Raw genomic sequence first — 12164 nt, forward strand, 5'->3', positions numbered from 1 at the left:
GGCTTCCACAACCTTGGTGTAATCTTTGATTTCTCACTGTCTTTTAACCGTCATGTTCAGTCTGTTGCTATATCCTGCTGGTTCTTTCTGCACAATATTTTTTGGTTCCTTCTACTAAAATAGCCACCGCCCCAATTCAAACACTCCTCTGTTCTTGACTAGAGTACTACATCATTCATTCAATCGTATTTATTGAGCGCTTACTGTGTGCAGAGCACTGTACTAAGCACTTGGGAAGTTCAAGTTGGCAACATATAGAGACGGTCCCTACCCAACAACGGGCTCACAGTCTAGAAGGGGGAGACAGACAAAAAAACAAAACATATTAACAAAATAAAATAAATAGAATAAATATGTACAAGTAAAATAAATAAATAGAGTAATAAATACATACAAACATGTATACATATATACAGGTGCTGTGGGGAGGGGAAGAAGGTAAGGCGGGGGGATGAGGAGGGGGAGAGGAAGGAGGGGGCTCAGTCTAGGAAGGCCTCCTGGAGGAGGTGAGCTCTCAGTAGGGCTTTGAATGGAGGAAGAGAGCTAGCTTGGTGGATGTGTGGAGGGAGGGCATTCCAGTCCAGGGGGAGGATGTGGGCCGGGGGTCGACGGCGGGACAGGCGAGAATGAGGCACAGTGAGGAAATTAGCGGCAGAGGAGCGGAGGGTGCAGGCTGGGATGTAGAAGGAGAGAAGGGAGATGAGGTAGGAGGGGGCGAGGTGATGGAGAGCCTTGAAGCCGAGGGTAAGAAGTTTTTGCCTGATGTGTAGGTTGATTGGTAGCCACTGGATATTTTTGAGGAGGGGAGTAACATGCCCAGAGCGTTTCAGCACGAAGACGATCCGGGCAGTGGCGTGAAGTATGAATTGAAGTGGGGAGAGACAGGAGAATGGGAGATTGGAGAGGAGGAGATCGGAGAGGAGGCTGAGGCTGATGCAGTATCTCATCAGCCATCTCACGGGTCACTCTGCCTCCATCTTTTCCCTCTCCAGAATACATTAAACTCCATAGCCAGGTCACCTTCCTGAAACATTGTTCCACTCACATCTTGCCTCAGTGGCTACACATTTCTCTATGGATCAAATCAAAACTCCTGACCACGTGACCATAAGGTCACATCTCCTCCAGGAGGCCTTCCTCAGTTAAGTCCTCTTTTCCCTGCTCACTCTTCCTTCTGCGTCATCTATTCAGTTGGATCTGTGACCTTTGGACATTTAATATTTGCCCCACCGCCAACCCCACAACACTTATGTACATATCTTTAAATTATATGTTTTAAGTTATTTATTCATATTAATGTCTGCCTCCCTTATGGGCAGGAAACGTGTCTGCTAATTCTGTTACTCTCCAAGGTGCTTAGTACTGTACTCTGCAAGTTGAAAGTGCTCAATATTTGCCACCGATTGGTTTCAAGGCTCTCTTTCTTATTGGCCCTCTTCATAGACTACTCACAGCCTGTGCTCTATGCTTTACCCAGGAGACTAATAATAATAATAGTAATAATTATGGTATTTAGGGGTTACTATGTGCCAGGCACTGTACTGAGTGCTGGGGTGGATGCAAGCAAATCAGGTTGGACATAGTCCTTGTCCCACATGGGGCTCACAATCTCAATCCCCATTGTACGGATGAGGGAACTGAGACCCAGAGAAGTGAAGTGACTTGCCCAAGATCACACAGCAGACAGTGGTGGAGCCGGGATTAGAACCCATGACCTTCTGACTCCCAGACCCCAGCTCTACCCACTACACCATGCTGCCCACTGTTCCTTGCTCTCACCTCTCCTACCTCCAGCCTTTGCTCTTGCCCTCCCCTCTGCCTGACATTCCCTCACCTTTCAAAGCCACCAGGCCACCCCTCTCCTGATCTTCAAAGCCTTCCTGAAATCCCACCTCTTCCCAGAGGCACTCCCAATTTATTTTCTTTTTCCCTGGTCATATCCTCCCCAGCTGCCAGCTCAGCACTTATGCCCTCAGCCATCCAATACACTTTTGAAGTATCACCATACTCTACTATTCAAGCACTTAATTATTCATCTCTTCATCTTTCCTTTCCCTTTTTTCCTCCTGTCTGTAAATTATTATGTCTGTCTCCCCAATTAGATTGCAAGGTCCCTGAGGGCAGGTCCTTTACCACTGTTGTTCTCTCCCCTGCTCTTAGTGCAGTGCTCTGCATAGAGTAGATACTCAGTGAATACTCTTTATTGGTTCCTAGGTGAGTCCTCTGTATCCCCAAATATAATAATAATAATAATGGTATTTGTTAAGCGCTTACTATGTGCCAGACACTATTCTAAGCACTGGAGTAGATACAAGGTAATCAGGTTGTCCCACATGGGGCTCACAGTCTTAATCCCCATTTTACAGGTGAGGCAACTGAGGCACAGAGAAGCCAAGTGACCTGCCCAAGGTCACACAGCAGACAAGCGGCAGAGCTGGTATTAGAACCCACGACATCTGACTCCCAAGACCATGCTGTTTTCTCTAAGCCATATCAAAATGCCCTCACTTCAGTGGACTGATCTTTAGCTGCAAAGGTCAGCTTCATCTCCTTCTGCCCACTCTAAGTGTTACTGCTGCTACTGTGGCTGCAGTTTTTACTAGTGACTAGTTTCTGTTCCATCTGCCAAGGCAGAGGAATTCTCTGTCCATCCAATTCATCAGCCCCTTTGCTGGAGTTCTGCCATTTCCTCTTGTTCAGCATCTTTTTTCTCCTCATGGCCAGCCCAGCACCTGAAAAGACTGAACTCCCTTCTAGGCTGTCACCGAGGATATGAGGCTGCCCAGAAAGCTGTTTTGGATCTTTCCCTTTACCATTCAGTAACTTCAAAGTGAAATGTATCAGCTCATCCTGAGACATCAACATGGAGGGGAGGCCAGGGTGAGGTTCCCTGAGGATGTTTTTTCTTAGGGCAGGAATTTGGGGGCCTAAGATGGGATCAGTCCCAGGAGAGGCAGATCAAGCAAATGGTGGAGTTTCAGAGTCCAACCTCTGTGATTCTCCAGCCCCCCTCCCCATCCCCCTTCCCCCTAGCCCCCCAGACACCAGCCTGGATCTGCCAACTTGGCAGTCGGGCTGTGTGCACAGCTGTTAGCCTCCATGTGATCATTCTGTAATAACTTTCTGACCTTGGTTCAGGCTAAGCTGTGAGAGTTGCATTTAATTCAGCTGCTGGGTCCATCTGCTTAACAGAACCTGACTAATAACATTACCCCAAAGTTGGACACAGCGTAATTTGATGAAGGTCACCTTGGGCTACACAGAGGATGCTTAGATGTCTCTCTCAAAGCACAGCATGGGGCTCTAATAGTAACATGAAATTCATCCATTGATTACCTTTCCTGACACCCCCAACAAGTGAGACAGCATTCTCTTCCTCAGATTGGGAAACCAAAATCCAAAAGAGATTAAGAAATTTGTCCCAGTATCCTAGACTAGAATCCAGGAACCCCAGCTCCAGGCTCCTGGTTTGAAAGATCAGGCTATACTCCTTCTCAGTCCTGCCATTTTTATAGGAAGCCAGGAGACTATAGAGGAAATCTAGACAACTTACTGACCAGGGAAGAAGTCAAAGAACTTGAAGGAAGGTTTGTACATTCTTAATGGAGTGAATATTAATAATAATAATTGTGGTATTTAAGCACTTACTATATGCCAAGCACTGTACTAAGTGCTGGGAGATATACAAGTTAATCAGGTTGAACTGCCCTGTCCCACGGTCTAATAATTCTAACTGTGGCATTTGTTAAGCACTTACTATGTGCCAGGTTCTGTACTGTTGGTGGATACAAGCAAATTGGGTCAGATACAGTCCCTGCCCCACATGGGGCTGAAAGGAGGGATAACAGGTATTGAATCCCCATTTTACAGATGAGGAAACTGAGGCCTGGGGAAATGAAGTGATTTGCCCAAGCTCACACAGCTGGCAAGTGGTAGAGCTGGGGTTAGGACCTAGGCCCAGCCTCTTTCCACTAGGCCAAGCTGCTTCCCAATGGGAGTTGGGAACTGACTTCCAAAGGAATTTTCCTATTCAAAATGATTGCTATTTTTAGGTTGTAAGAGGAGCAAAGGAAGATGGGGATTTCCACAGCCTTATTAACTGCTCCCTTGAGTTCCCCACTTTCTTACTTGGTTGAGGACCGAATGCAAGGACATGAGCTGAAATTATATTGAGATATTTCAGTTGGACATTTGAACAGTTGGAGTAGTTGCATCTGCCTGCCCAGAGAGAGGGGAATTAGCCAGGTGATCTCTGCTGGTCCCTGCCACCTCTGATTCCATATGTGGCCTGCAAGTCTACTACCATCTTAGCTGGACCCAAAGGCCTGGGGTTGTTGGGATTTGCCACCCTGGTATCCTATTTGTTCCTGGGTCGGTTTGCCTTTGCCTGAATTTGATTTTTAATGTAAACATTGGAAGAGAGCCCAGCCCCACTGGTGAAATTATTTCTCTGGAGTGCTAGGAAGAGAAAATGTTCAGAGGCTTAATTAAGCAGGACTTTCCTCCACCAAATGCCTGTGTCGTTAATAATTTGGGCCATTCCTATTTTCCCTTGCAAGTGTTAGCAGTATTCTGGCTATAAAGGTATGGGTTGGTCCCAGAAACCAGGGAGCCCAGAAAGGTTGTTGGATTAGGTACTGTATATTTTTTATGGTATTTGATAAGTGCTTACTATGTGGCAGACACTGTTCTAAGCCCTTGGGTAAACGCAAGACAATCAGGTTGGACACAGTCCCTGTCCTACAGGGGGCTCACAGTCTTAATCCCCATTTTACAGATGAGGTAACTGAGGCCTGAAGAAGTAAAGTGACTTGCCCAAGGTCACACAGCAGCCAAGTGGCAGAGCTGGGACTAGAACCCAGGTCCTTCTGACTGCCAGGCCTGTGCTCTATCCACTAAACCATGCTGCTTCTCTAGGAGGGCTCCCAGATTTCTAGGAGCAACCCATCCCTTTATAGTCAGAATATTGCCTAAAAGATGCAGGTTGTATGCACCTGTTGCCTTCACTTCCTCTCCATCAAGTCTCTTCTTAACCCATTACAATCAGGTTCCTGCCCCCTTCACTTTGGCAGTATTGAGCGCTCACTGTGTGCCCAGCACTGTACTAAGCCCTCATTTCCCCTTCTCCCTTTCCCTTCTGCATTTCTCTTGCACTTGAATTTGTGCCCGTTAGTCACTCCACCCTCAGCCCCACAGCACTTATGTAATGTCTCCTCCACTGGATTGTAATCTCCTTATGGGCAGGGAACGTCTACCAACTCTTGTTATGTTGTATTCTCCTGAGTGCTTAGTACAGTGCTCTGTACACAGTAAGTGCTCAATAAATATAATTGATAACACTACTATCCCTCCCTGACTGGAAGTGTGCAACCTTGGTGTCTTTTTTTAATTATTATTATTACGGCATTTAAGCATTTGTTATGTGCCAAGCCGCTGGGGTAGATAACAAGGTTATCAGGTAAGACACAGTCCCTGTTTTGCATGGGGCTCACAGCCTCGGTGATCGGGGCGGGAAGAAGGGTTTAATCCCCATTTTGCAGTTGAGGGAACTGAGCCATAGAGTAGTGAAGAGACTTGCTCAAGGTCACATGGTAGACAGGTGGAAGAGCTGGGATTAGAACCCAGGTCAATCAATCATTTATTGAACACTTACTGTGTACTAAGTGCTTGGGAGAGTACAATAAAATAGAGTTGGTGGACATGTTCCCTGACCACAGTGAGTTTACAGTCTAGAGGGGGAAACAGAAATTAAAATACATAATTATGGATATGTACATAAGTGTTGTGGTGCTGAGGGAGGGGTGAATAAACGGTGCATATCCAAGTGGAAGGGTGCTGTAGAAAGGAGTGGGAGAAGAGTGCTTTGCACATAGTAAGCGCTTAATAAATGCCATCATTATTATTAGAAGATGAAATAATTGGGGAAGGCCACTTGGAGGAGATGTGCCTTTTATAAGACTTTGAAGGTCCTTTGACTCCTAGGCTCATGCTCTTTCTACTAGGCCATGATGCTTCTCTTGGTGTAATCTTTGACTCCTCACTATCTTTTTGCCCTCACTGTTAGTCTGGCTGATGCTTCCTCCAAAATATTTCCTATAATAAGAATAATTGTCATATTTAAGTGCATACTTGTGTCAAGCACTGTACTAAGCACTGGGGAAGATACACAGTCCCTATCACACATAGGGCTCACAAACTAAGGGGTAAGAAAAGCAAGTATCGAATCCCCATTTTACAGATGAGAAAACTGAGGCACAAAGAAGTTATGTGATTTGCCCAAGGTCACACAGCAGACAAGTGGTGGAGCTGGGAATAGAAACCAGGTCCTCTGACACTGAAACACATTATCTACCCCTTCTTCTTCACCCAAGTAGCCACTACCTTGGTTCAAGCATTGTCTTGTCCTTATTAGAATATTGTATCAGCCTCCTCCCTGGTTTCCCGCTCTCCAACTTCTCCCCTCTTCAGACTATACTACCCTATTGAACCCAGATCGTCTTCTCATGTGCTCATCTCTCCCTTTCTCAAAAACTTGCAATGAGTACCCGTTTCCCTCCACATCAAGAAAAAATCATGACCACTGAGGAGCAGCATGGCCAAGTGGAAAAAGCCCAGACCTGGGAGCCAAAGGACCTGGGTTCCAATTCTGGTTCTGACAGCTGCCTGCTGTGTGAGCTTGGGCAAGTCACTTCACTTCTCTGTACCTCAGCTTCCTCATCTGTAAAATGGGGATTCAAAGCCTTTTCTCCCTCCTACTTAGACTGTGAGCCACATGTGGGACCGGGACTGTGTCTAAACTGATTAATTTTTATCTAGCCCAGCGATTAGAGCAGTGGCCTACACATAGTAAGTGCTCCTTAAGGGTGGAAATCATGTGTTTCACCTCCATTGCATTCTCTGCAGCATTTAGTGCAGTGGATACAATTAATTAACTGCAACAAAAAGAATGATGACTATTGCTGCTAATGTCCTATTTTTCCTCTCTATGAATGGGTGCTACAGGGAAGCTGAAAAAAAACCCTATGAAAGATAGAATTGGCTTTTTTTTGAAGGGCATGATAGGATATTATATTATACCATTTCACAGTAAGTCACGCTGTTCTTAACTTCATGATTTTAAAATTCACTGCACGCTACTGGCCTATGTCATACCTTATCTTAATCCTCAAATTCTTTGGTGGCCCTGTTCTCCAACCTTGAATCTTATTTTCTTCTCTCTTTATCCTCTTGGAATCCTCAACAATCTGGGCACTGGAGCAGAAGCTGGGGAAGGATGGAGGAGAGGGGGCAGAGTGAGTTTTGGATGGGGGTAGGGAGGTGAACCAGGTGAGCTGCCAGTTGGAAAAGGCCACAGTTTCTGGGCACCTCTGCATAAGCCTCACAGCTCCTGAGGTACAGGGCCCTTAGTGGGGGAATTGTCCCTGCCTTAAGGTGACTGGGGGTCTTGTACTAAGTGGGATGGTCCTACTCCTTGGGGTTCTAACTTGCCACTCAATGAGCCAATGATGGGCCCCTGAAGGGTCCCACTTTTGGCCAGAGTGGTGGGAGAGGTCCCCCAAGCTGTAGTTATCACGCTGAAGAAGAGGAGTGCACCTCACAATGTGGCTCTATGGAAAGAGCACGGGCTTTGGAGTCAGAGGTCACGGGTTCAAATCCTGACTCCGCCAATTGTCAGCTGTGTGACTTCGGGCAAGTCACTTAATTTCTCTGTGCCTCAGTTCCCTCATCCGTAAAATGGGGATTAAGACTGTGAGCCCCTTGTGGGACAACCTGATCACCTTGTATCCCCCCAGCGCTTAGAACAGTGCTTTGCAATCAATCAATCATATTTATTGAGCACTTACTGTGTGCAGAGCACTGTACTAAGCGCTTGGGAAGTACAAGTTGGCAACATATAGAGACAGTCCCTACCCAACAGTGGGCTCATGGTCTAGAAGGCTCCTTGTGGGCAAGGAAGGGGTCTACCTACTCATTCATTCAATTGTATTTATTCATTTGTATTTATTGAGCACTTACTGTGAGCAGAACACTGTACTAAGCACATGGGAAAGCACATTAGAACAATAAACAGACACATTCCCTGCCCACAGTGAACTTACAGTCTAGAGGACAAGCTTATAATTTAGTACCTACTCTACTGTTCTTTCTCAAGCAATGAGAAGCAGTGTGGCCTAGTGGAAAGAGCATGGGCTTGGGAGTTGGAGGACCTGGGTTCTAATCCTGGCTTGCCACCTACCTGCTGTGTGACTATGGGAAGGTCATTTCACTTCTCTGTGCCTCAGTTCCCTCATCTGCAGAATGGGGATCCAGTACCTGTTCTCCCTCCCACTTAAAACTGTGAGCCCATGTGTGACAGGGACTGTGTTTGACCTAATTAACTTGTACCTACTCCAGAGCTTACCCTCTCAGGATTGCACCTGGAGAGTTTCCAGTACTTTACCAGTCTTGGCTGTGGGAGAGAGAGTCAGGCAGAGGCCTACCCATTCCATTCCTAGCTTGGGCAGTGGCTAGAGCATAGAAGGCAATCTGCTACAAGTCAAAACTCACCTGTGCTGGACAGCAGCTGCATGGGAGAGAGTAGAGGGTGGAGACTCAGGTTTACTGCATGGATGAAGGCAACTGTAAACCACTTCCATATTTTGATTAAGAAAACTCTATGGATACACTACCAGAACGATTACAGATGGAGGTGGGGCGTTCTGGAAGAGATGTGTCCTGGGAATCGCTATGGCTCAGAGTCGACTTGACGGCATAAGACAAGACAAGATCCCAGAGTTTAGAGCAATGTTTGACACATAGTAAGCACTTAAAAAGTACCATCAAACAAAATCAAACAAAAGGAGTTTACAGTCTATAGAAAACACATTGCCATTTTAGCCCCACCCCAGACCCAGAGCTCCAGCCCCATTCCCTTTTGAGCTCTCCAGAATGTTCTCACTTTATAATAATTATGGTATTTGTTAAGCACTTACTATGTAGCAGGCACTGTACTAAGCACTCGGGTGGATACAACCAAGGTGGGTTGGACGCAGTCCTTGTCCCACATAGGGCTTACTGTCTTAATCTCCATTTTATGGGTGAGGTAACTGAGACACAGAGAAGTGAAGTGACTTTCCCAAGGCCACGCAGAAGACAAGTGATGGAGCAGAGATTAGAACCCATGACCTTCTGATTCCCAGCCCCTTGCTCTATCCACTACACTATCTGGCCCTGGCATCATGGGCAGTAGGTGATTTCAGACTCCTGACCCTGGGTTCAGTGGGTGTGAGGCCAGAGCAGTCTGAGACCTGGAATTGATATCTCCCAAATAGTTCTGCCCCTTCCGGTCAGTCAGTCAATCACGTTTATTGAGCGCTTACTGTGTGTAGAGCACTGTACTAAATGCTTGGGAGAGTACAATATAAAAATAAGCACACATTCCCAGCCCACAACAAGCTTACAATCTTCCCCCACAATCAAGTCTGGGGCTGCAAAATTCCATTTTTTGCACCCTGAGAGTGGGGCAGAAGGCACCTTCTCACAGCTGTGAGGTAGAGTCTGAATCAGCCAGTGTGGGAGATGGTCATTTTTTATGGTATTCAAGCTCTTACTATTTGCCAGGCACTGTACTAAGCACTAGGGTATATACAAGGTAATCAGGTTGGACACAGTCCATGCACCTCATGGGGCTCACAGTCTTAATCCTCATTTTACAGATGAGGTAGTTGAGGCACAGAGAAATTATGACTTGCCCAAGGTCACACAGCAGACAAGTAGACGAGCTGGGATTAGAACCCAGATCCTTCTGACTCCCAGGCCCGTGTTCTACCCATTAGGCCACGCTGCTTCCCAGTCTTCAGCTAAAGATTCAGGTAAAACCAAAGGGGAATCTGGGCCGAACTGGTTGTAACCCAGAATGAGGGAACAGGTACCCTCAGCAGAGAAGTAGTTGGGCTACCAGTGAAAAGACACTGAACCTGGGAATTAGAGGATCTGGGTTCTGATCCTAGCTTATCCACCTACCTGTGGAACATTGGGTAAGTCACTTACCTTCTCTGTACCTCGGTTTTCTCATCTCTAAAATAGAGATTCAATACCTTCTCTCTTTCCCCCTTGGACTGTGAGCCCAGGTTGGGCCAGGGACCGTGTCAGCCCTGAATATCTAGTTTCTCCCTTAGCGCTTAGTACAGTGCCTGGCACCTAGTAAATACTTCACAAATGCCACCATTATTATACAATACAGTGCTCTGCACACAGTAAGCACTCAACAAATATGACTGAATGAATTATAATTATTAGCAGGTATGTTATTTTGCTTTATGCAGTTCCAGAATTCCTGGGATAAGAATTCTAACCTTGGCTAGAGTGTGTCTCCCTTCTGCATATTATTACCATTGACCTATATTAGATGAGCTAGTTGTAAAATAAGAGCCTTGTGGGGCTTGCTATAGTAGCCTGTCACAAGCTGTATATATACCCTCACCACCTCCAATGTCTGCAAGAGTATGGCTCTCCAGTCACAGATAGGACCGGGGCCATCTGTCACCTTGGCAAACTGGACTCAGTGTCACAGGGTTTTTTTTGCCATCCATAATCCTTTCTAATACATTTTTGGGCTCCCAGAGGAATTTATCCATGGGTAAATATTCTAAGGACAAAGGGCCATGACTGAGTCAAACTGAAGGCCCACCCAGCCCAGCCCATTGATTGGGATGGTGATAACAGCATTATTCCCTCTCATCTCATGGAATCTCTCGCTCCGTTCCTTCTACCCTCCTTAACTTCCATCTTCAACTGCTCACTCTCCACTGGTTCCTTCCCCTTTGCCTTCAAACATGCCCATGTCTCTCCCATCCTAAAAAAACCCTCTCTTGACCCCACTTCACCTTCTAGTTATCACCCCATCTCCCTCCTACCATTCCTTTCCAAACTCCTTGAACGAGTCATCTACACACGCTGCCTTGAATTCCTCAACACCAACTCTCTCCTCGACACCCTCCAGTCTGGCTTCCGTCCCCTACATTCCACGGAAACTGCCCTCTCAAAGGTCATCAGTGACCTCCTGCTTGCCAAATCCAATGGCTCATACTCTATCCTAATCCTCCTTGACCTCTCAGCTGCCTTTGACACTGTGGACCACCCCCTTCTCCTCAACACGCTATCCAACCTTGGCTTCACAGACTCCGTCCTCTCCTGGTTCTCCTCTTATCTCTCCAGTCATTCATTCTCAGTATCTTTTTCAGGCTCTTCCTCCCCCTTCCATCCCCTTACTGTGGGGGTTCCTCAAGGTTCAGTTCTTGGTCCCCTTCTGTTCTCGATCTATACTCACTCCCTTGGTGACCTCATACACTCCCATGGCTTCAACTATCATCTCTAGGCTGATGACACCCAAATCTACATCTCTGCCCCTGCTCTCTCCCCCTCCCTCCAGGCTCACATCTCCTCCTGCCTTCAGGACATCTCCATCTGGATGTCTGCCCGCCACCAAAAACTCAACATGTCCAAGACTGAACTCCTTGTCTTCCCTCCCAAACCCTGCCCTCTCCCTGACTTTCCCATCACTGTTGACAGCGCTACCATCCTTCCCGCCTCACAGGCCCGCAAACTTGGTGTCATCCTCGACTCCGCTCTCTCGTTCACCCCTCACATCCAAGCCGTCACCAAAAAACCTGGCTGTCTCAGCTCCGCAACATTGCCAAGATCCGCCCTTTCCTCTCCATCCAAACCACTACCCTGCTCGTTCAAGCTATCATCCTATCCCGTCTGGACTACTGCATCAGCCTCCTCTCCGATCTCCTATCCTCTTGTCTCTCCCCACTTCAATCCATACTTCAGGCCGCTGCCCAGATTGTCTTTGTCCAGAAATGCTCTGGGCATGTTACTCCCCTCCTCAAAAATCTCCAGTGGCTACCAATCAACCTGCGCATCAGGCAGAAACTCCTCACCCTCGGCTTCAAGGCTCTCCATCACCTCGCCCCCTCCTACCTCACCTCCCTTCTCTCTTTCTACAGCCCAGCCCACACCCTCCGCTCTTCTGCCGCTAATCTCCTCACCGTGCCTCGTTCTCGCCTGTCCCGCCGTCGACCCCCGGCCCACATCATCCCCATGGCCTGGAATGCCCTCCCTCTGCACATCCGCCAAGCTAGCTCTCTTCCTCCCTTCAAGGCTCTACTGAGAGCTCACCT

At 47.1% G+C, this 12164-nt stretch overlaps 1 non-coding gene across 1 annotated transcript; it reads left to right on the forward strand.

The window, feature by feature from the left end:
* The first annotated feature begins 8399 nt into the window (after positions 1-8399).
* LOC119919994 lies at positions 8400-8537 on the forward strand. Its single transcript, XR_005447766.1, has one exon. It is a non-coding gene; the product is annotated as a small nucleolar RNA SNORA7 (small nucleolar RNA).
* Positions 8538-12164: the final 3627 nt, after the last annotated feature.

This window comes from Tachyglossus aculeatus, chromosome X1 (genome assembly GCF_015852505.1).
Source record: "Tachyglossus aculeatus isolate mTacAcu1 chromosome X1, mTacAcu1.pri, whole genome shotgun sequence".
Lineage (NCBI taxonomy): Eukaryota > Metazoa > Chordata > Mammalia > Monotremata > Tachyglossidae > Tachyglossus > Tachyglossus aculeatus.